The sequence below is a fragment of the Sminthopsis crassicaudata genome, chromosome 3 (assembly GCF_048593235.1).
Source record: "Sminthopsis crassicaudata isolate SCR6 chromosome 3, ASM4859323v1, whole genome shotgun sequence".
In the NCBI taxonomy this organism is placed as follows: Eukaryota; Metazoa; Chordata; class Mammalia; order Dasyuromorphia; family Dasyuridae; genus Sminthopsis; species Sminthopsis crassicaudata.
In genome coordinates this window covers 575,492,196-575,518,757 of record NC_133619.1, presented here as the reverse complement: position 1 = coordinate 575,518,757, position 26,562 = coordinate 575,492,196, and positions in this window count along the sequence as shown.

Genomic DNA, 26,562 nt, shown 5'->3' with positions numbered 1-26,562 from the left:
AAAAATGCAACAGCTCTTTAATATGTATATAGTTGAAAAACTGCTAAAATGTTATACATAGATTCACAGAATGTCAACTTGAAGAAACCTTAGAACCATCTTATTTAATCCCTTCATTTTACAAATGAAGAAACTGAGATCAAAATGTGAAGTGTCTATTTGAAAAAAAAATCAATTTCTTGCTACCAACACTATTGACTAATGCTTGTGATCATTGCTTAAGCCATACACATCAAACTCATATTGTGTCAGATTCAGAAAGCACAAACTTTGAGCCTCAGTTTAGAATTAGCTTTTATATGGAAATGTGATCAAATGGTTGATTGCAAGTCTGAAGCTCATGTCCATGTAGGAAATAAAACCTGAACACATTTAATTTACTTCATTAAGTATTTATTAAGTGCTTACTATCTAGACAGCTCTGTGTGAGGTCTCAGGAGAGATAATGGAGTTTATAGATTAGTAGAGGTTATGACATAAATGCAGATAACCAGAATACACAAAAATATGGTAAGTACACAAGAGAGGTGAAAATTAAGTGCTGTATGAAGTCCTAAGACTGCTGCCATTTGGAGTTTTTAGGGAAAGCTTCATGAAAGGAATGATGTTTGAATTGAACTTTATGGGTCTGGGAAATGAAAGTGTGGGGTGGAAATGAGAGAGAAATTATGAACAAAAAGATACCATCAGAAAACTATCATAGAGGGAGAATAGCATGTTGTCAGTTTGACTAGAACTAAGCACAATATATGGAAAGGGGAAATAAAAATAAAACCCAGAAAGACTGCATAGTACTATTTTTTGAGGCATCTGAAATACCAAACTAAAAAATCTGAGTTTCATGGAATAAGTAAAAAGGAGCCTTTGAAGAATTTTGAGCATGACAAGATCTATGTATGCATGGATACTTTGATGGAATTAGGAACGTATTGGTAGAATATCTTTCCATGGAACATATAGCAATTCACTGACTTCTTTTACTTTGTAATTCTTGTCCATGGTTTTCAATAAGTTCACAGAGGTTTATGTAACTCATAGGGGTCTTTCCTCTCTTTGTATCTTTCAATATTTTGCCAGTTTATGATATCATAATATGACAGGTGTGCCTCCTTTTTAAATCATACACGTTTTTAATTATGTTTTTTTGTGGCATATTCTATGGCTTACCTAAACCTTCCTTAAATATTTTCATTGCCTTTTGGATAACTGTCAATTTTGACTTTTGAAACCAAATAGTATCCCTTGGATTATATTTGTTGTCTTCAAGGTTCTATGATTTTTGTCTAAGGACCACTCTTTTCATTGATACATAAGCCCTCTAGATAAAACACAAGAGATGTTGTGAATCCCATAATCTATCACTCTGTGGTCTATCTGGTAATAATATTATAGAAGTAGATTTACAAAGACTTGATAACTGATTGTTTCTGGTAGGTAAGAGAGATTGTCATTGAATCATTTTTCAGTTGTATCTGATTCTTCATGATGGCATTTAGGGTTTTCTTGGCAAAGATACTAGAATTTTTTTTCAATTTCCACTTCTCTGTTGGGGAATGGAAACCTGGTCTCTTGTGTGACAGGCTGAGATACTCACTATTATATTAATGGGGACAGCCAAACTGAGACCTGTTGAAGACCTTAGTTTAAAAAGGCCAAAGTCTCCCCTCACATCCAGCACCATCTCCAGTCATCCTGATCTATATCTGGCCACTGGATCCAGATTGCTCTAAAAGGAAAAGTGAGGCAGGTGCATCAGGCCTCCCTCACTTAAATCCAATTCACTTGCATTTCATGGCATCATCTCCCGGATGTTATGGTATAATGTCCAGACTAGCTCTCTGGAGGACCACAGGATCAGCCTGAGTCCTTGGTCTTAGTGGAGGAGTGATGAAGGCAGGAGGGCCACCACAAGGCTGGTCAAAGATGGAGTCCGGAGTCTGGAATCTAGAGTGTCAAGTCTTCTCTGTGTCTGTGGCTGAGAGTCTTCTGTGTCTGAGACTCCCTTAAATACCTCAGTATGATTACATGACTACAACACACTGAGTATGTGCAACCATCACATCACCATATCACATTAAGTATATGTTTAGAGAACCATTATCTCACACTGAGTAGGTGCTTGACTATATATATAATCCTTGATTCAAGTACATCTTTTCAGAGTCCTGGCCCTCTATATCTCCTGCTTTCTTTTGTTTTAGAACTTTCTTTTGTTTAGAAGTCATGCCCCCCCCTCCCCTGACTTCTCAGGAAGGGAGGTGAAAACACCAAAGGGAAATGGGGCGTCTAATCAGATACTATTAGCTGGTTTCCTCTGGGCTGAAGGATCTTACTTGAAACAGGTATATATAAATCCATCAGCATGGGAGGTATTACACAAGCACATAGTAATATAACACAGGTTAGTAGTGACATAACAAACAACATGGATCAACATATCCATAAGTCCTAAAAGGAAGGTATATAAATAACAATCATACATACACCTTCTTCAGCAGCCAAGAGATAGTCCAAAACTCTAGTTCACCTGTCAAGGAATCCAATGATTACTGCAAGTTTTGAAGTCCTGTATCAGTCTCATTAACAGTTTTTGATATTCATGAGTCAATTGCCACATGCATAGAATTAAGTCATGCTTTTTAAGTGGCACATGTAGTCAGAGATGAAGCCATCTGATGTTTCTTGGGTCTGTTCCTTTGTTTCAAAAGTCTTCTTTGAGAAGGAAGGACACACACAAGCATTCCTAGAATGGTTTGCCATTTCCTCCTTCAGCTCCTTTTACAGATAAGGAACTGAAGTAAACTGGGCCTTGCTCAGGGTCACACAGATTATTAAGTGCCTGAGGCTAGATTTCAACTCATGGAGAGAAGTCTTCCTGACTCCAGGCTCAGTACTCTCCTCAGTTGTGTAACTAACGACCTAGATAAGACAGAAGGAGTCAAAGGTGTCATCAACATTTTGAACATGTGAAATTAGACGACTTGTGAATAGAAATAGTGAAGTCAGAAGGAAAAGTAGGTTGCTAGAGAAAGATAATTAGCACAGGATAGAGCATTTGGAGTATGAAGAAGTGATGTTTTATGCTTCAAAATGTTTCCTCCAAACATGTCTGTACTTTTGCCAACTATATTTAAAGAATCATACTTCTGTTTATCTGGTGAATTTTTATCCATTCGTTAACACGTAATTCAAAACCCACGTCTTCCAAAAGCCCCAATCCCCCATTTTTATTGATGCCTTTTCTTCATTGACTGCAAACATCATTTTGTTTTGTGGCTCTCTGATGAATTTATTCAATATTATGTATAATGTTTATCCTGTATTTCTGTTTTGTTTCTCTATCAGAAAATAAATTTCCTAAAGGGAAAAGCCCTATTTCATCCTAGCACTTAGAACTTTGTTCTGAATAGAAGATAGTTAACTCTCATTCATTCTATCTTAGTGAAAGGAATTACCAAAAAATAGAGAAAAAAGAGCTGGGTGATAGATCCTCAAGTGAGACCTACTTTAAGGGAACAAAGAGAGGGAAAGTATCCAGAAAAGAGATGGTATCTCTGATGCTAAAAAAAAAAAAAAGAAAGAATATTCAGGAGTGAGTGATCAATATTGTCAAATGATAGCAAGAATCAAGGATAATGAAGACTGAGAACATGGCCTTTTGACTTTTTAAAATAATTGTCAATGACCTTAGAACAGGACCAAAGCTGAATTCAAGTGACTGAAAAGTAGATAGGTAGGTGTATTTCAGACAATCTTTTCAAAAAGTTGGCTGTGGAAGGAAGTCAATCAAGCATTCCTTAAAGAATTCCTTAAATTCCTTATTCCTTAAATATGTCAGCTATTGTCATTATAATTATTATTACGATTACTATTATTTATTATTATTAAGAGGTGAAACTTAGATTCAAATTTTTAGATGGCATAGCCAAGACTGTCCACTGTACCATACTGAACCTTGCACAATATTAGTTCTACCTAATTTTTCACTTTTCATCCTGAAGGACCATATAAATGTCATACATATATGCTATAGCCAGTGTATGGAGTCCTCAATTTTTAATCTAATTCTCTCACTGATATAATTCTATAGTTCACTCCATTAAATTTTCTTTAGTCTCCTCAGCTTAAATATTAGCAAAATAAAATTTCCTCCCACTGGGGATAGATGGGATAGTGGGATATGGGGCAGAGATTTCTGAAATAATGAAGAGTTGAAATAATGCTTGTAAATCATTTTCTGTAATTTGGAACAAATGATGCTGACCACTATTACCCCTTTAACTGTTTTCCCCTCAACCAATGTCTAAACTTGGAAATGTAATTTGTAGCTACATTTTCAAATCCATTTTTATTCCAGGGGGGTTGGGAAATAAACATGATGGTGGGGAATTAAGCAATATGTCATTGGCAGAGTTCCAAGTGGCAGTGCTGTAGAGAATTACATGAAACTAAATTGAAGCTGTACAACAGCAATAGTGTGTAATCAGTCCTCATGTGCTGAACAGATGTGACAACTGCAGTAGACACAAGGGAGGGTGGAGCCTGAGGCTTGCCCCATAGCTTAGCTCAGGTTCAGTCTCAGTGGACTATGGAAATAGCTATGTGGATAGTTACTCATCTTTTCACAATGAAAGCTACAAATCTCCTGGGCTCTGAAAGAAGGGCTGGCTTAAGATTCAGAATGTAATCAAGAGCTCATGAGGATTCAAGGGAACATATGGATTTGGAGAGACTTCATAGGCAACTGTTTTTGCAGTGTAGTACTATGTCTGTGCACTCTCCCACATCAAACTTGTACTGCCAGACCAAGTCCCTAAAGAATGGCTGGCTGCTACTCCCTTCAGGGTTCTGGATTGGGATAGTCTGATATGTCTTCTAACACTGTAGTGCCAGAACCCATTGTGTTTCCCATTATCAGTAAAAATAAATGGAACTCTAGCTTTTAGAAAAGGGATTCGGCAACAATAGTAGTTACAATAGAATCCCTATTTGAAAGCAGAGTCCTTAGTCTTTCTGGTTCTTCAACTAATTAGAAGACTTCATAAGGTACCAGTCCCTTGGTCACAAATACCTGGAATCACTCTTCCATGCAGCTTCTTGGTAATGAAATATCTGAAACATCAAGGTTGAAGTGTTGATTGGCCAGTCCCATTATAGTAGTGTATGAGTGTATGAGTGTGTGTTGGGGGAGAAGTATATGTGTGTGTGTGTGTGTGTGTGTGTGTGTGTGTGTAGGTATCTATATATGTAGACATAGACATACATTATTGTAATCGGGGAGGGGGGAATATTGCCCAATCAGTAGTCCAACCTTGAAGATTAGATAGATGGATAAAGATTAGTTTTACTAAATGCTAATCTATCACATCCAAGTATGAATATGGAGTTAGGGGCAGCTACATATCTATTTTGTTTAAAGTATATAACTGAATGAAAGATTTAGACTCAGTGTTTAGAATCATTAAAAAAAAAAAAAACAGTAAGACCTGGGTTCAAGGCTTGCCACTGATACATACTGACAGTAGGATCCTGGAAAGAAGTGATCCTTTTCAGCACTCTAGGCAACCCTCTAAAATTCTAAGCTGCACAGAGAGTGTTGACCTGAATTTATAGGAGTTTCCTCATCCAGGAGTTTCTTATACCAATAAAAATGCTTGTCAATGGATTAATTAGCATCCTTCTCTTGTATCTCTCCACTTCCTAGTACAATGTTGAGTACACAGTAGTTTAGTAAAAGCCTATTGAATTAACTACATCAACAGGCTGCATAATTGATGAAGACCTTTACTTTCTTAATTGGATGACAGAGGGCTTGGATCCTTCCTTCCTTCCTCTTCCTTCCTTCCTTCCTTCCTTCCTTCCTTCCTTCCTTCCTTCCTTCCTTCCTTTCCTTCCTTCCTTCCTTTCTTCCTTTCTTTCTTTCTTCTTTCTTTCTTTCTTTCTTTCTTTCTTTCTTTCTTTCTTTCTTTCTTTCTTTCTTTCTTTCTTTTCTTTCTTTCTTCTTTCTTTCTTGTCTTTCTTTCCTTTCTCTTTCTTTCGTTCTTTCTTCCTTCCTTCCTTCCTTCCTTCCTTCCTTCCTTCCTTCTTCCTTCCTTCCTTCCTTCCTTTCTTTCTTCTTTCTTTCTTTCTTTCTTTCTTTCTTTCTTTCTTTCTTCTTCCTTCCTTCCTTCCTTCCTTCCTTTCTTTCCCTTCCTTATTCTTTCTTTCTTTCTTCTTTCTTTCTTTCTTTCTTTCTTTCTTTCTTTTCTTTCTCTTTCTTTCTTTCTTTCTTTCTTTCTTTTTCTTTCTTTCTTTCTTTCTTTCTTTCTTCTTTCTGCAGATTCCTGATTTTTATTGTTGTTGTAAAGTCATTTTTCAGTCATGTGATCCTTTTTTAGAGATTTTCTTTGCAAAGATACTAGAATGGTTTGCCATTGATTTCTACAGCTCAGTTGATAGATAAGAAAACTGAGACAAACAGGATCATGTGACTTGCCCAAAGTCACACAGCTAGTCTGTGATGTCTGAGGCTGCATTGAACTCGTCATTCATGATTCCAGGCCTGGTACTCTTTCCATTGTGGTCGTTTAGCTGATCATAATACCACCTTACAAAATGGGAGTCTATTAGAATTGGGTCCATCTCTAAACAGGGAAATGTCTTTTGATAATGTGCTTTCATAGCCAAAGGTTCATAAGTTGATTGGGCAAAGACAATCCTAATCATCTAAATCCTAATTCAGGGAAAGTTGATATTATTTGCCCATTTATGTGATTTTTTTTTTCTATAGCATATTCACAAAAGACTTGGCACAATCCTATTAGAAAGAAATTTATGGCAAGCAAAGGAAGCTGTCTTATGAATCTTTTTTTTTTTTTTTTTGGCTAAGGAAACATCTGAAATAAAGACTCCTAAATTTTCTGGGATGGAATATGTCTTCCTTAAACATTCTATTTAATATGTAACATATAAACAATATGGCTTTCTCAGGCATTTTTCATGCTCTCTATAGTCAAAAGTAATAAGATGAACACAGACTATTATATGAATGCAAATATGATGATCATTACTCATCCTGAACAGTAGAGCCTATTTTAATTACATCTAAGTAAATTTAGTGTTCTGAAAAAGTATTTATAGTTTCCCATACAGAGCAGAAATATTGCAAATCTCTCCAGATCATCTTCCAAACTTTCATCATATAGGATGTACTTTTTTTATAGGAATTGGGCTAGAGGATTAAACAGGATTCACTCTGTTACTTTCTAACAGAATTCTTACTTCTGTTGATGTAACTTTCAATGCTGCTGCAATATTATAGCATATATTCTGGGATGATCACAGGTAACCAATCAATAAAAATTTAAGTCACCACTATATTATTGGCATTGTGCTAAGTTCATGATGTATGGTAGCAGAGTTGAAATCTCAAAAAAGATCTATGATTTACATTTTCTTAAGTGTAATTTCTTTTTCAGTTGTTAGTGAGGGAGGTTATGAGGGTTTGGGTAGAAGGGAAGGAGAACCATGGAAATGAGTTGCAAGGCTGGCATGCCTTTGGCTCTGGTGCCCAGACTAAGGGCCTTTGGTTCATCAGACAGCAAAACATGTATCTTTTTTTAATGCATCTGGAACAGCTTTTCTTCGGCCTAAACTGAGCCTAGGAACAAATTTGGGAAAGGGGTTAACAAAGTTTTTGCGACATACTCGGTTGCTCTCTTCTTTCTCAGTTCACTGAACTCTAACATTTTCAATGCCGGATAACTTAGGTCCCCAAAGCTTTTTGAGTGAGCATGTTTAATTACATACTCTGTCCTCTTGCTACTGGGAAGATTCTCAGCAAATCTTATGTACATTCACCCAGACAGGCTCTAGGGAGAGGCAAAAGGGGTATGAGTTTAATATTTTATTAAATGCTAGGTACAGTTCACAATTCAGGATGGCTCAGAGCTTCTGATCTGGGCTGCTGCCTTGATTCTGACATTCTGTCTGATCCAGGAATTAATGGGCCTGCAGTGAGTGGTAGACAGTGGAGTCACATTCACACTCTGCCTGTGAGCAGAGAAATTTAAACTCATATCTAATACACTAAAGTGTAACATCTGTAGGTGGGAAGAGATCAAGCGATCACACTTACAGATTCACACTGAAAAAAAAGGTTCTAAATAGACATAATCCACCTTTTAATTTTAAAGTTAAACTTTCAACAGTTAGAACAAATCTAAATTTTGAATGGCATTTGAATTTCCAAAGGTACAGTTTTTATTTCTTTTTTTAAAGCAAAACAAAATGTTCATCAAGATGAATAGGCTTCAATAAACACAAATAATTATTGGTATTTTATATTTTACCAGGCCAACAGCTTCCAAATACGTGCACTTTTTACTTGGAGATTACAAACAGCTGGATTTGAATAGATGAGCTAATTATTGAATTCTTCTCTCCCCAGGGGCTAAATTACAATAGTTTCTTAATAGGAAGTCTACTCCATTAAACTAGAGTCACAGACCTATTTAACCCTGAGTGGCAGAAAGAGGGTTAAGCAATGCATTGGTGATGGGAAGGGATAGGTGGAGTGAGAGAGAAAGTGGTATCTCTGGTAGACATATATAATAAATTGAGAATAAAGGGGGAAAGGGAAGAGCTAAAAGAAAGATGGTATGAGTAAATACAGAAGGAAAGATTGGAAAGAAAAAGTAAATGTACCTCTGGTATGTTTAATTTACTATTAAATAGAACATAGAGAGAATTTCATTCCCATTCCAATGGAATTAAAATGATCTCCAAATTCCACTCTAAATTTCATTGACCAATGGGTAAAAGTAGGCTTAGGGAATGGTCCATAGTGAATGGAATACAGTACATAGAGGAAATTCAGGGTATAAACTTATTTGCAGGCATGTAACTTATGGTGTAAATGGATAGCGTGCTAGACTTAGTCAGGAAGGCCTGAGTTTGAAGACCTCATCAGAGATACCCCAGCTGAGACCTTGGGCATCTATGATAATGTTGCTCAGTCTCAGATTCCTCTTTTGTAGAATAGTGATTTTCTTTGCTGGGTTGTTCATGAGAATCAAATGTAGATAAGTGATTGGGAGAGGCTTAAGGTACCACTAATTATGTAGCAGTTATAATCATCCTTAAAGAAAGAGGGGTGTGTGTGTGTGTGTGTGTGTGTGTGTGTGTAAATGTCACCAGCATCAAATACCTTATAGTGCATTATTTTTTTGGGAAGGTCTCAATCCCATGACCAAGATGCCATAGCTTTTCTTCTGCAATTCCCAACCCTGATGATAGAATAAGGATATGATAAGAGATCCAGAATTATATATATTATTATATATATATATCCAGATGCATGTATAAAGTTTGGAATTTGTGTTTCATCCCTTCCCTTTTCTCTAAACAGGTATACCTTACAGAATTCTCTTCCATATGTTTATTTTTTTTAAACTAAGTTAAATTATCTGAAGGTTTAAGGTTGTCTATGAACCAGGTAGGAATAAAGCATATAGGCAGAAATTGTAGTTCTTTTATAGAAAAGCCTAAGAGAAAAAACCTGTACCCACAATATTTAGTCATGTACCAAGAGGCCTCCATTGGGCCAATCCAGCTTGAATTTTTTTTTCTTTTGGCTGCTAGATGAGGCCACAAAAATGGAAGGAGAGTCCTTATGATCTTTATAGAAGCTGCTTTTCCCAATTTAGTAGCATGAGCTCAGGAGGGGATAAAAGTTTTGAAGGATTTCATCTTTACTATTTCAATAGGTTAATTGATACAGCTGCTTGGAATTCAGATGGATTTTTTTAAACAAATAGGAATTAAATGCGTTGATTTTCATTTCCCCGAGAAATTTTCTATTTAGAACAATAAATTGTCTTTATTGAATGTTGGCTTTTCTTTTAAATTTTTGACATGTTTTTTCACTGTTTTATTCCTTGTTATTTGTCCAATTGAAACTCAGTTGTTAAGCCTCACTATAGTAACTCTTCAAAGCCAAATAGAGAGAATATGGGTCCTGAATCTCTTAACACAGAAAACAGAACTGATAATGAAAATTAAGATTTATATTTTATTGGAGCTTATGGTACATAAACTCACATTCTTCAGAGGGTAGGCACAGGCCTTGGTGGTAAATTGGTGGTTCTTTCTGGAGTCAGAGTTTTCCTTCCTCTGGACATATCTCTTCCTTTATCTTTGGATTTTCCTCCACTCCCTGATTGGGAGATCCATTTCCTTCAGTTTCAAGCCCTACTTCACTTAAATCCAATTCACTTGCTGGTCAAAATATCACCCTGCTGGATGTCAATGGTCCTCTTCAAAAATGAAAGATTAACCCCCAACCAAAAATTAAACTCGAAATACAAAAATTAAAAGGAGAAATCAATAAAATTGAAAGTAAAAAAACTATTGAATTAATAAATAAAACCAAGAGTTGGTTTTATGAAAAAGCCAATAAAATAGATAAACCTTTGGTAAATTTGATCAAAAAAAAGAAAGAGGAAAATCAAATTGATAGTCTTACAAATGAAAAGGGGGATCTTTCCACCAATGAAGAGGAAATTAGAGAAATAATAAGGAGTTACTTTGCCCAACTTTATGCCAATAAATTTGATAACTTAAGTGAAATGGATGACTTCCTCCAAAAATATAGGCTCCCTAGATTAACAGAGGAGGAGATAAATTGCTTAAATAGTCCCATTTCAGAAAAAGAAATAGAACAAGCTATTAATCAACTCCCCAGGAAAAAATCCCCAGGGCCAGATGGATTCACATGTGAATTCTACCAAACATTTAAAGAACAATTAGCCCCAATGTTATATAAATTATTTGAAAAAATAGGGGATGAAGGAGTCCTACCAAATTCCTTTTATGACACAGACATGGTACTGATACCTAAACCTGGTAGATCGAAAACTGAGAAAGAAAATTATAGACCAATCTCCTTAATGAATATTGATGCTAAAATCTTAAATAAGATATTAGCAAAAAGACTTCAGAAAATCATCTCCAAGATAATACACTATGATCAAGTAGGATTTATTCCAGGAATGCAGGGCTGGTTTAATATTAGGAAAACTATTAATATAATTGACCATATTAATAATCAAATTAATAAGAACCATATGATCATCTCAATAGATGCAGAAAAAGCATTTGACAAAATCCAACATCCATTCCTACTAAAAACTCTTGAGAGTATAGGAATAAATGGATTATTCCTTAGAATAATCAGGAGTATATATTTAAGACCGTCAGTAAGCATAATATGCAATAGAAATAAACTGCAACCTTTCCCAGTAAGATCAGGAGTGAAACAAGGTTGCCCACTATCACCATTACTATTCAATATAGTACTAGAAACGCTAGCCTCGGCAATAAGAGCCGAGAAAGAGATTCAAGGAATTAGAGTAGGAAATGAGGAAATTAAACTATCACTTTTTGCAGATGACATGATGGTATACTTAGAGAACCCCAAAGACTCTGCTAAAAAGCTACTAGAAATAATTCAAAATTTCAGCAAAGTGGCAGGATACAAAATAAATCCACATAAATCCTCGGCATTTTTATATATCACTAACAAAATGCAACAGCAAGAGATACAAAGAGAAATTCCATTCCAAACAAATGTTGATAGTATAAAATATTTGGGAATCCATCTACCAAAGAAAAGTCAGGAATTATATGAGAAAAATTACAAAACACTTGCCACAAAAATAAAATCAGATTTAAATAATTGGAAAGACATTCAGTGCTCTTGGATAGGCCGAGCGAATATAATAAAGATGACAATACTCCCCAAACTAATCTATTTATTTAGTGCTATACCAATCAGACTCCCAAGAAACTATTTTAATGACCTAGAAAAAATAACAACAAAATTCATATGGAAGAATAAAAGGTCAAGAATTGCAAGGGAACTAATGAAAAAAAAACTCAGAGGAAGGTGGTCTAAGTGTACCTGATCTAAAGCTATATTATATAGCAGCAGTCACCAAAACCATTTGGTATTGGCTAAGAAATAGACCGGTAGATCAGTGGAACAGATTAGATACAAAGGACAAAAAAGGGTACATCTATAGCAATCTAATCTTTGACAAACCCAAAGATTCCAACATTAGGGATAAAAATTCATTATTCGGAAAAAACTGTTGGGAAAACTGGAAATTAGTATGGCAGAAATTAGATATGGATCCACACTTAACACCATATACCAAGATAAGATCAAAATGGGTCCATGATTTAGGCATAAAGAGGGAGATAATAAATAGATTAGAGGAACAGAGGATAATCTACCTCTCAGACTTGTGGAGGAGGAAGGAATTTATGACCAGAGGAGAACTAGAGATCATTATTGATCACAAAATAGAAGATTTTGATTACATCAAACTAAAAAGTTTCTGTACAAATAATACTAATGCAAACAAGATTAGAAGGGAAGTAACAAATTGGGAAAATATTTTTAAAAACAAAGGTTCTGACAAAGGTCTCATTTCCAAAATATATAGAGAACTGACCATAATTTATAAGAAACCAAACCATTCTCCAATTGATAAATGGTCAAAGGATATGAACAGACAATTCTCAGAGGAAGAAATTGAAACTATATCCACTCACATGAAAGAGTGTTCCAAATCACTACTGATCAGAGAAATGCAAATTAAGACCACTCTGAGATACCACTACACACCTGTCAGATTGGCTAAGATGACAGGAACAAATAATGACAAATGTTGGAGGGGATGTGGGGAAATTGGGACACTAATACATTGCTGGTGGAGTTGTGAAAGAATCCAGCCATTCTGGAGAGCAATCTGGAATTATGCCCAAAAAGTTATCAAACTGTGCATACCCTTTGACCCAGCAGCGCTACTAGTGGGATTATATCCCAAAGAAATACTAAAGAGTGGAAAGAGACATATATGTGCCAAAATGTTTGTGGCAGCTCTTTTTGTTGTAGCTAGAAACTGGAAGATGAATGGATGTCCATCAGTTGGAGAATGGTTGGGTAAATTGTGGTATATGAAGGTTATGGAATATTATTGCTCTGTAAGAAATGACCAGCAGGAGGAATACAGAGAGGCCTGGAGAGACTTAGGTCAACTGATGCTGAGTGAAATGAGCAGAACCAGAAGATCACTGTATACTTCAACAACAATACTGTATGAGGATGTATTCTGATGGAAGTGGAAATCTTCAACATAAAGAAGATCCAACTCACTTCCAGTTGATCAATGATGGACAGAGGTAGATACACCCAGAGAAGAAACACTGGGAGGGGAATGTAAATTGTTAGCACTAATATCTGTCTGCCCAGGTTGCATGTACCTTCGGATTCTAATGTTTATTGTGCAACAAGAAAATGATATTCACACACATGTATTGTACTTAGACTATATTGTAACACATGTAAAATGTATGGTATTGCCTGTCGTCGGGGGGAGGGAATAAGGGAGGGGGGGTAATTTGGAAAAAATGAATACAAGGGATAATATTATAAAATATATATATATATATAATAAAAAAAATTAAAAAAAAAAATGAAAGATTAACAACCAAAACAAACTAATTGCTCTTCCAGTGAGTATAGAGAGGAAGAGGAAAGAGAAAGTAGGAAGGCTGAAAAAGGGAAGTTAAGAGATTTCTATATAGAGAAGTAAAAAATAGAGAAGTGAAAAATGAGAAATTTGGAAAATGTCAAAATCTTCCATAGAAACACAGTATAGGAAAAATGTCTCTATGGTGTGATTTCAACAATCTTTGTGTGAACTCCTACCCTCCTAAGAATATAGCACCTACTCATTCACTGAATGTTTACAAAGGGCAAAATTGTGATAAATGTTTGATATACTTAAGACACTGTCAGAGATCAGAAATCTAAAGTTGGAAGACCTTTAGAGATCCACTATCATTTTACATATGGGGAAACTGTTACCTAGAAAAGTTAAATGATTTCAACGAGAACATGCAGTTTAGTACACAATTGAGTCATGATTGCAAATGAAATCTGCCTCTAAATCCAATACTTTTTTCTTTGTATCACAGTCTTCAAATAACAGAGTTTATTATCTTATAAAAATAAACACATTAATGAAAGCTGTTATTGCTGAGATCTAGATTTTTGGCGTTCCCAGTTAGGGAACCAAAATGATGAGATTAGATTCAGGAATCAAATGATGAGATTACGGTTCCTGGTGGTCAAGGAGTTAAATGATGAGGTTAGTAGCAGGATCAGGGTTCAGGGAATCAAATGAGGTTTGGCTCCCGTAAGTCCCCTTGGGATTCGGTGCATGAGTAGGGAGTTTTGGGACCCCCCCCCTTCTGGTGGTGCAGAGGTCCTTCATAAAGGAATTTACACACCTGAAAAACTAGACTGATAAAAAGAAGTTTATTATAGGCATTGGGAAGTCAGGCTTTACTCTGCATGTAATAGAAAGACTGAATTTCTTAGTGGCAAAATCCTGACTGAGAGATATAAAATCTCATTAGGGAAATAGGTGAGGATAAAGAGAGGTTAACATTGTAAAAGAATAACATTCCAGGGAGCACAGTTTTGCTATTATGCCAAGGATAGCATATTAGCTCCTTTGTAAAAACAGGGTTTAAGATTGGCTTTTTTATGTCCTTCAAGGAGTTTTAGAGTTTTGGGGTCCCTTCATTATGACTATAGCACAGAAACAGAAGGTACTTTAGAAGTAATTGAATCCAGTGCTCTACAGAGGCTACTGGGCTTGTCTAAGGCTAAAAGTAGTATCAGAGATTGGTTTTTAGACCTAAACTTCCAAAATCCAGATTTAGCTCTGTCCAGACCATAAAAAGCATCTAAGAAACATATCCTCTTAAAATTTTCTGTTTAGCAGAAGCCCTGCGAAATGTCTTTGTTCCAAACAAAAGACAATTAAATAAGCAGGCTATGAAAATCAAAAGCACTTTGATAAATCAATCTTGATTCTTTTTTCTTCTTCCCCAGGAATTCTAGGTTCCTATTTTCTTTTGCCAGATAAGCATCCTTAACAAACTTATTGGAGGCAAAAAAAAAATCAAATGGTTGAAAACTTCTGCCTCAGCAATGCACTTCCATCAGCCAAAGCCCCATCAATATTATCCCCAGAAAGCCTCATCATTTCAGGTAAAAGCCCTAAAGTGCAAGAAAACAGGTGGCTAGAAATCCAAAGGCAAAAAGGCAGAAGTATGCCTTTTGGGAAAAAACTTTATTCCTCAGAGCCTGGATGAATTTCTATAGAGTTTCTGTACATAGGCATAATGAAGTATTAGTTCTCGACAGCTGTTCCCATGACCTCGACATGTGCATAATGTTTAGTTGGCACATTTCTGAAACCTTTTGGTGCTTTCACAACCTCCACTCCTTCTTTCTACAGCAGTGGTCCTTGGAGGTTTAGCTAGGATGCATTTTGTCCTCCTCCTGGTTCTCTTGCCTTCATTCTGCTCCTTTCTGTGTATTCTCTGTCCCACTACTCCTCCTTATCTCCCATTTCGCTAATGCTAATCTCCCATCTTCCACTGGCAGAAAAGTAAGACCTTGAGAACTCTAGCTACTTACTGCTGTAGTGATATTCCTCCTCATAAAGCCAAAGGCTATGATCACCTGAGGGAAAAGGTCTTCATCCCTTAATGACATCTCAGCTTGAAACTTTGCTTCAGGATGCTCATGCATGCTCTCCTGCAGAGCTCTGTTCTGGAGGAAGCCTGAGATGTGTCCTCAGGAAACAGCCTCTGCAGATCCAGACCTTCTCTTCCAGTATATCCTCCTTTTAGAAGATTTCACACATATAAACAAATAAAAACTAGCACAAAACCAATAGAGCTCCAAATTGAATGCAAATTGGATATTTTTGCACAAAATAGGTGTTAGAAAAATGCTAATTTTCCCTTTTCAAATTTTCCCTTTTCAAATGCTCCTGTCCTTCAAAGTTTCCAGGAAAACACACACACTATCCATAAAGACAAAACAATTTCATCAGGTCAGAAAAATGATATTAAAAAACACCACAATGCAAGAATAGGTCAAAGTTACTTAGAAGACCAACAATGATTTTCTTTCCTGGGGTCAAGAAAGAACTCCCAAAGATGAAAAATGTGGAAAAAAACTTTTCAGCAGACTCCTAAAAGGACAAATGTATCTCCAACAGCTGACATTTGCTTGTAAAATAAGAACAAATCTACCATGTCTGATGCACAGAATTCTGCTGTAGTCATTTTAGCTTTATCAGTAACTTGACACTGTCTGAGCAAAATCTCAATTTTACACTAAAGTTGCCTCTTTTATCTCTTATATTTTAAAGAATTAGTTATTGAGTTAGGAGTTTTAAGACTAACAGTATCTTAGATCAGAACTGGAAAAGATCTCAGATGTGACCAAGTCTGTCTCACTCTCTCTATTTTCCAATTGAGGAAACTGGGAACTCAGAAAAACAAATGAACTTGCTAACTTGCTTGAAGTCACACATATACTGAGTAACAAAGTCAGAATTTGGATTTATATTCTTTTATTTATTTATTTATTGGGGAGGCAATTAGGGTTAAGTGACTTGCCCAGGGTCACACAGCTAGGAAGTATCAAATGTCTGAGATCAGATTTGAACTCAGGTTCTCCTGGACTAGAGAGCTGGTGCTCTATCTACTGTGCCATCTAGCTGTCTTTGTGCTTCTATTTTGTTTATGTCTATTCTCCATGTGCTTCAAGAGACAAAGTGTGCATAATGGATAAAAGAATCTCAGTTTCAGAAGACTCATTTTCAAATTCTGCCTTTGACTTCACTTGCTAGAGGACCACAGACACAAGTCATTTAAATTCCCAGGGCCTCTACACACTCTCTAGATGAGTGTGTCAAGTTCAGTTTTATACTCTTCTAAATATATATTATTGTGCTCTCTTTAATCCATTTCTGATGAGAGTAGGGACCATAACTACCTGCCCTCCTCCTCAATCTAATTCCTTTTTGTTTTCTACACAGTTTTACTTTTTAGAATCATATCATACTTAGCTTTACTCCAATTTTTCTTTTGAACTAAAGAATACAATCCATTCCCCCTATTGATAACTAGTCAAAGGAAATGAATAGGCAGTTTTCAGACGAAGAAATCAAAACTACCTATAGACATATGAAGAACTTCTCTTAGTCACTTTTTATTAGTTAAATGCAAATTAAAGCATCTCTCAGACATATGAGATTGACTAATATGACAAAAAAAGAAAAATGATAAATGCTAGAAAGAATGTAGAAAATGGACTATTCCTTAGAATAATCAGGAGCATATATTTAAGACCGTCAGTAAGCATAATATGCAATAGAAATAAACTGCAACCTTTCCCAGTAAGATCAGGAGTGAAACAAGGTTGCCCACTATCACCATTACTATTCAATATAGTACTAGAAACTCTAGCCTTGGCAATAAGAGCCAAGAAAGAGATTCAAGGAATTAGAGTAGGAAATGAGGAAATCAAACTATCACTTTTTGCAGATGACATGATGGTATACTTAGAGAACCCCAAAGATTCTGCTAAAAAGCTATTAGAAATAATTCAAAATTTCAGCAAAGTGGCAGGATACAAAATAAATCCACATAAATCCTCAGCATTTTTATATATCACTAACAAAATGCAACAGCAAGAGATACAAAGAGAAATTCCATTCCAAACAAATGTTGAGAGTATAAAGTATTTGGGAATCCATCTACCAAAGAAAAGTCAGGAATTATATGAGAAAAATTACAAAACACTTGCCACAAAAATAAAGTCAGATTTAAATAATTGGAAAGAATGTAGAAAAATTGGGACATCAATACACTGTGGGTGGAGTTGTAAACTGATGCTCCCATTCTTAAGAGCAATTTGGAATTAGGCCCACAGCATAACCCATGATCGAGCAATAATACTACTAGATCTGTATCCTGAAAACCTCCTTAAAAAAGGAGAAAGAACTTATCTGTGCAAAAGAAAAAAATCAACCTTTTTTGTGCCAAAAAACCTGGAAAGTCTTGTTCCAACTGATGCAAAGTGAAATGAGCAGACCCAGGAAAACATTTTATATATATATATATAGGATCATCAACATTGTGTAATGAGCAACTATGAATGATTCAGCTCCTCTCAGCAACATCATTATCCAAGACAAGCTTACAGAACTTATGAAAGAAAATGCTATCCACATTCAGATAAAGAATTGATGGATTTTGAATGCATATGAAATCATACTTTTTTCATGTTTTTTTTTTCCTTTTTTGATCTTTTTTTTATAATTTTGACCAGTATGGAAATATGTTTTACATGATAGTACATGTATAACCTATATCAAATTGCCTGCCATTTTCATAAAAGGGGAGAAGAGGAAGGGAGGGAGAAAAATATTGTAAAAATAAATGCTAAAAATTACATTGACATGTAATAGAGGAAAAATAAAATGCCATTAATATTTTAAAGGATTAATAAAAGTCTTATTTTCAAAGGTGTTATATGCCAGGTTGATGACTTTATATTATAATCTACAGCAGAAATACCAAATATGGGACTATTGGCTGCATGGCTTTTCACAACACTCCTGAATGAGATTGAAACCAGAGTAAAACGTAATTGGAAAATATTTAACAAAATAAAGTTTAAAAATCAGAAAACATAGATATTTGTGAATCTTAAAGTTAATATATGGCCCACAGGAATACTTATATATGGATTAGAGAAGGGATGGGAAAAGTCTAGCACATCAGCCATATAAGGTTCATCATTTGCTAAGGCAACCACAGGTGATGATGGGCTTAAAGGTAAGTACAACTACCTTCCTCTGCTTGAGTTCTATAAATTTCTAATTTTGTATGGCCTATAAATTATTTTATAAATATCTCTATGACCCTGGGCAAAAAAGGTTTTCAGTCCTGGGTTAGAGGCCTCCATTTCTACTTCAGTTTGACATCATTATTCTAGAGAAAATAGGGAGTCGATGACTATTTTTATGTAGGAGAGTGACATGATCAGGTTTTTGTTTTAGCAATATCAATTTAGTGGCTATATAGGGATATATTATTGAGGTATAAGACTAGAAGCAGGAAGATCAATTTGGAAGCTTTTGCAATTGTCTGGACAAGAAGTGATGAGAATCTGAAAAGGGGCAGAGATTTTGTGAATGACAAGAAAGGTATGATCTGAAAGAAGTAGGGGTAGAATAAACAGTTTCTTAGATACGGAGTAAAAAAGTAAAGATGAATCAAAGGTGGCTCCAAATTTGCAAATCTCACAGCCTAGAAAATTGGTAATATCTTAACAAAAATAGAAAAGTTTGGAGAAGATATGAGTTTGTAAGGAAATAGGAACTTAGATAAAGAGCTGTGAGGGATCTTAGATGACATCCTATTCCAACCACCTCATTTAACAGATGAATAATTATTTCACTTCAGCCCTTTCTGATTCTTTGTGAATGAATACATTTAGGGTTTTTTCTTTGAAAGAGACATTGGACTAGTTTTCCATTTTCTCCTCTAGTTCATTTTACACATTAGGGAACTATTTGTGTGAAGCACCCACTCTGGAGTTAGTCTCTCAAATCCCACTCACAATACCAGGTAGGGACACCAGAGTTCAGCTGATTCATCCCTTCCCCTCTTAGGACTCTAGGAATAGCCTGAGATATTGAAGGTTTTGTAATATTATTGCTCATGAGCCCCCACTGGTGTTCTCTCCATTGGTTATCTATTAGTCAACCAGAATTCGTTAGCTTTTAGAAAGTGGTATTTACTAAGCAGACAGAGTAAGGAAAGTTGTTACAGAAACATTCACCTCTAAAGTGTAGAATACATTTTTATCTAATGCAAGTAAGGTCCCCAAGAAGAGTAGGCTCAACCTTACAGAGCATATGTGGCAAAGGGCTAATTTGCTGCTTCTTTTCTCCCTTTGTGGAATCATTATAAAATGTTCCCATATATGGATCTCTCTGACTCTGAGAATAAATTTTTGTAGTGTCCTAGATATGCCTGGACTCAATGTGTCTAGTTTGTTCTGGGCTCTGACTTCAGCCACTTCTGTTCCAAGGATATAGCTATCTAAACCAATGAAAAGTAGAAATATCTAAACTTTTTATAAAGGTCAGAAAGGTTTCCTTTGGACAAGGGCAATGGAAGTACATAAAAATTCTCTGATCTCCCACAAAATAAACTTTCAAAGAATTGGTGGAAGTTTATAGACCATGAGAATGGTCTGGTATTAGAATGTAACATTTTAAATTGGCTAATTCTCTTTTTTTTTCAAATCTAAGAAAGCATGACTGATTTTTTTTGTCTGTCCTATATGGTATAATGTGTTTTATTTAATTCATACTCAGCTCATCTCTTTGACTATTTATTCAACAGATTTGACTAGGAATTATTCATATCTAGTTTATATCTTTGATTAATCAATCAAATTGGATGAAGAAATAGAAAAAACATAATGGTAGGGAACTTTGATGTACCTTTTTCAGATGTAGGCAAATCATAAGATCTCTGGTGTTTACTGGGTAAGAATACAAAGAAATTTGAATACTTCTAAGTTATACTGAGACCTTTACAAAAATTAGCATATATTAGAGCTAAAGTCTCTACTAAATATTATTTCAATGTACTCCTTAGAGCATGGTTGTGAACCTCTAAAGAGCTTGCAAATCACTAAATGAGAATTACTGGTTTAGAAAAAATACCAATGATAAAAGAACTAGAGCATTATAGATTAGCAATTGCCTTGCCAATTCTGGTGTAGACTAGAGGTATCAAATTCAACTTTTGCTGCTATCCAAAAACCTCACCTTAATTTAAAAATAACTGAGGAAAATGGTCGACTAAGAAAATTTCAAACTCTCCAGATCTCCACAATAAACAAAATAGCACTTCAGGGTGAATGTAGAGTAAAAACAAACATGATCTGGGACAGAATAGTGCTCCTCTTGGGACAACTAGAGATCAGAAGAAAGAAATCAGGATGGATGTTTGGCTCTATGAATGTAAACTCTTCTAGGAGAGTTCCACTGCAACAGCAAGTGGTGAGCCCTGGAGTTAGGTTGGGAAGTAGCCTTGGTCTCAGCCATGGGAATTTTCACTTCCTGGATGGTATGGGAATCCAGCAGTGTGGAGGAGTTCAGCATCTAAAAACTGGGGAATATTGAGGGAACCTCTGCTGATAAAGGATGCTAGGCTCAACAGAGATGTGGCCCTGGCCAAGAAGGAATCAGCACAGTCCAGGTGAGTGCAGAAGCAGTGGGGCAGGGATGCTTCTGGCTGCAGGTACTTACAGGAGTGAGGAATTCTTGGTCTTGGTTTCAGGCCAGAGGGAAGAATGGAAGGAGTACCTGAAAACAGAGGTACCACTCTCCACACCTCAGGACCAGAGGTGATTACACTAACAAGATACTATATGTTTACAAAAAAGAGGAAGAAAAATAGAAATAACCTAACCATAGAAAGTTACTATGAAAATAGGGAAGACTTGGGCTAATCTTAAGAAGATGATACCGAAGTAAAAAAAAAATCCTTTCTATCCCAAAAAATAATGTCAGATGGTTACCTGCCCAAAAACAATTCATGGAACTCAAAAAAGATTATAAAAGTCTCTCAATGAGAGAGATTGAGGAAAAACAAAATAAACAAACAAAAAAAAAAACCCAAAAAGTCATTCAAGAAAAAAATATTAATAAAAGAAAGTCAACCAACTAGAAAAGAAGATCCAGAATCTTATGGAAGAAAATGACTTATTGAAGGCTAGAATTCAGAAGGGGAAATAAGTAAAGTTATAGAGAACAGGAAATAATAAAACAAAATGGAAACATATGAAAAAATAGCAAAGAATGTGAAACATCTCATAAGAAACACAACTGATCCAGAGAACAAGTCAAGAAGAGAAAAGATAAAAATAATTGGACTTCCTCAAAGCTATGATCAGAAAATAATCTTGATACAATAATGCAGGAAATTTTTTTAATTGTCCTGAGGTGTTAGAACATGAAGAAAAAATTTTACTGAATACCACCTGAAAGAGATCCAACAAGGAAAATTTACAGGAATATAATAGGCAAATCCCAACCCCAAACCCTATATGTTCAAGTAGAAAATATTATGAGCAACAACAACAACAACAACCACAAGAAACAACAACAAAAAGATTCAAAAATGGTGGAGCCATAATTGGAATCACATGAGACCTAATAGCAACTACATTATAAGGTAATAGGTCTTGGTATATTCCATATTGAAAAGTAACAGAATTGGGGTTATGACCAAAACTATCATACCTAGCAAAATTAAGCATAATCCTGAATTTTAAAAAATGGATATTCAAGGAATTTCCAGACTTTAAGGATTTTGTTGCAAAAAAAAAATCCTTGAATTTAATAGAAAATTTGACATACAAGATCCAAGGGAAATATAAAGTAAACATCAAAAAATAATTATAAGGGACTTAATAAGGACAAATAGCTAATGTTTTGTACATAGAAATGTAAACATTTTTCCAAGATTGTAGAGGGCCTGAACTCTGTAAAGGGTTACTTGAATCAAGGACAGCAGGGTGTTTAGAGTTAAGCACCTACTCAATGTGATTATGGACTAATGGTTCTCTAGTTCACATATATTTAGTGTGATGTAATGATGTAATCACCCTAGTTAGCAATACTTAGTGTGATATGGTGATGTAATGGTCTACAATCGGTACATGCTCAGTTGCTGTAGTGATGTAATTGTACTGAGGTATTAAAGTGCTAAGAGGACTGGGAACTGGGAGTCTCAGACACAGACACAGAGAAGACTTCAGACTCCATCTTTAACCAGCCTTGTGGTGGCTCTCCTGCCTTCATCATTTCTCCACCCAAGGGCAAGGACCATCCAGAGATCCTCCAGAAAGCTAGTCCGGACCCTACATTTTGGTGCCCACATTGGGGCCACATTGAGGTCAAACTTGTTGCTGGTTGCTGTGATGCTTCCTTTCCTAGATAGTGCTTCCCTTTTAACTTATAATCTTCCAAGTTTCCCTTTGAACTTTTGCTGGTTCTTTTGTTTCAGGATTTGTTTGGGGGCACTATTTTGTGGTTGTTTGATAGTAAATGTGGGAAAATTCCAGTGATTTACTATTTACTCCACCATCACATTCTACCTTCTCATTTTTATTTCACATTCCTTTCTAGCATGTATTCTCCAATCTAATTAAATTGCTGTATTAGTTCTTCCTGAATGAAAATTAAAACCCTCAAGAAAAATTAAGTCAAAAAAGAGATATAAAGAATGCTTCAATCTGTATTCAAACATAATCAGTTCCTTCTCTGTGTATGGATAGAATTTTTTATCTTAAGTCTTTCGGAGTTGTCTGGGATCATTTATTGCTGAGAACAGTTATTCAGAGCTTGTAAAGGGCTAGAACTGAGCAGATGTACTTAACTTAGATGCAAGGTAACCTAGCACTTAGGGCTAATTACCAATTGGACAATTCTCTATTAACATGTTTGGAGGATGACCCTACTCAAGTCTATGCTTGTTTGCTCTGTGGATGTGGTGAGAGAAGGGAGGAGAGATCAGTGGGTGGAGGAGGAGGAGGAGGAGGATCATTCTTGGGCTGTGGAGAGAGAGGAAAGAGGTGTCGAGATTCCTAGATCTGATCCCCTGAACACGACCTCAAAATAAAGACTTTTGCTTATCCTGAATAAGATATCCAGGGTACTAACGTGGGCACAACAAGAGCTGATCATCCCACGACAATGTATACAGTATATTTCATTTTGCATAAACTTATTAAGGACTTACCAAGATTTTCTGAAAGCATCCTACTCATCATTTCTCATAGAACAATAATATTCCATCATAATCCAATATTGCAGTTAACTCCTCCGTTACCCAGTTGATGGGCATCTCCTCAAGTCCCAATTCTTTTGCCTTGAGAAAAAAGCTGCTATAAAAATGTTTTGTCTATATAGGTCCTTTTGCTTTTTCCATTTCTTTTGTGATATATGACTAGTAGTATATGCATGATTTTACAATCTTTTGGTCATAGTTCAAAATTTCTCTACAGAATGGTTGAATGAATTTACAATTTTACCAACAATGCATTAATATCTCATTTTCCCCACATTCCCCCCAACATTTGTCATTTTCTTTTTCTGGCCTATTAGCCAATTTAATAGGTATGAGATAGTTCTTTGGAACTGTTTTAATTTGCACTTCTCCAACCAATAGTGAGTTAGAACATTTTTCCTATGTCTATAAATAGCTTGATTAGTTCATCTGAAAACTGTTCATATCTTTTGATCATTTATGAATTGAGGAATGCATTTTATTTTTTACAAATTTGACTCAGTCCCTATTCATTTGAGAAATGAGGCTTTCATCAAAGAAACTTCTTTCAAAATTTTTTTTCCCAATTCCCAATATTGTAACTGCATTTCTACCCTGTTTATTCTATTCTCTCTCCTTTCATCCTGATCACACTTCCCTCTTGTCATATTCTCTTCCCCTCCTACTTTCCTGCAGGGTAAGATAACTTTCTATATATCCATATTGAATGCAGATGTTATTTCCTTTTTGAGCCAATTCTGATGCGAGTAATGTTCACTCATTTCTCATCCCTTTCTCTCCACTGTAAAAGCTTTTTCTTGTCTCTTTTATGGCAGATAATTTATGCCATTCTACCTCCCCCTTTCCATTTCTGCAAATTCATTCCTTCTTACATCTTAATTTAATTTCTTAGATATTATCCCTTCATGTTTAATTGTGCCCTCTGTCTATATATATACTTCTAATTGTCATACTAATGAGAAAGTTCTTATGAGTTACAAATATCATCCTCCCATACAGAAATATATTTAGTCCCTTATGATTTCCCTTTTCTGATTACTCCCTTATACTTCTCCTGAATCCTATATTTGAAAGTCAAATTTTCTATTTAACTTTGGTCTTTTCATCATGAATGCTTGAGATTCCTCTATTTCATTTAATATCCATCTTTTATCCTGAAGAATTATACTCAATTTTGCTGGGTAGGTAATTCTTGGTTGTAATGTTAGTGCCTTTATTTTCCAGAATATCATATTCTAAGTCCTCCAATCCTTTAATTCATAAGAGGCTAAATCTTGTATTTATCCTGATGGTAGCTCCATTGTACTTGAATTGTTCCTTTCTGCATGTTTGCAATATTTTCTTTTTGATATGGGAGTTCTAGAATTTGGCTATAATATTTCTGGGAGTTTTAATCTTGGAATCTCAGGAGGTGATCAGTGAATTTTTTCCATTTATATCGTGCCCTCTTGTTTTAAAATACCAGTTTTCTTTGCTAATTTCTTGAAAGATGATAGCGATAGCTGGATCTTTTTTTTTTTTTTTTTTTTTTTTTTTTTTTTTTTTTTTTGGTCATGGGTTTCTGGTGGACCAATAACTTTTAAATCACCTCTCCTGGATCTATTTTCCAGGTCAGTTAGTTTTCCAGTGAAATATTTCACATTCTTTTCTATTTTTTTTTCATTCTTTTGGCTTTGTTTTATTGTTTCTTGTTCTCTCATAAAGTCATTAGCTTCTATTTGCTCAGTTCTAATTTTGAAGGAATTATTTTCCTCAGTGAGCTTTTCTACTTCCTTTTCCATTTGACCAATTTTGCTTTTCTCCATTAGCTTTTTGTACTTCATTTTGAATTGTTCTCACTTCTCTTCTTAATTTTTCCTCTACCTGCCTTACTGGATTTCAGAATACCTTTTGATCTCTTCTATGGCTTGAGACTAATTTGTATTTTATTGAAGGATTTGACTATAGGAGCTTTGACTTTGTTATCTTCTGAATGTGTGTTTAGATCTTCCTTATCATCATGGTATCTTTATGCTCACAATCTTTTTTTCTGTTGTTTTCTCCTTTTTTTAACCTATTATTTGGCTTTTAACTTTGTCAAAGTACGGCTCTATTTTCAGGGTAGAGAGTTCAATGTCATAAGATTCATGGGTTTTGTGCAATTATTTTCAGGTATTTATAGGAACCTTTATGTTTTCATTTCTTTCAAAGTGGTATGATCTAAGGAAAAGTGTGTTTATTACTCTTCTGGACTATGCTCTGATCTCTGAGGGACCATAAACACTTTTTTCTGCCCCTAGTCCAATTTGGTTATAATTTCTAGTGTGTTAGAGCTCTTCTTTCCTGCCAATCTTTCAATTCATCTTTGGTGTTGGTGGGCTGAGATATCAGGAAACTGCCCGTGCTAGCACTGTTTCACAAGGCCCAAGGTCTGCTCCTGATTTTCTGGGCCTGAGGCTTTTCTGGCCTGTCCTATGTTGGGACTGCACTGCTACAACAGACCTTTCCTGCTAATGTTCTAAGTTGTCTTCAATTGCCCAATTGTTTGGCTCTGTCTTAATGGGTCATGACCTTCTAAAATTTTATTAGAATTATTATTTTAAAAGATTTGGAGGGATTGGTGGGAGACAAGGTTAGTCCCTCCCTTAATTCTTCCATCTTGGCTCCACTTTCTCCCCATCAGGTTTTCTTGGCAAAGATACTGGAATGGTTTACTGTTTCCTTCTCCAGCTCATTTTGCAGATGTGGAAACTGAGGCGAATATGGTAAAGTGACTTGCACAGGGTT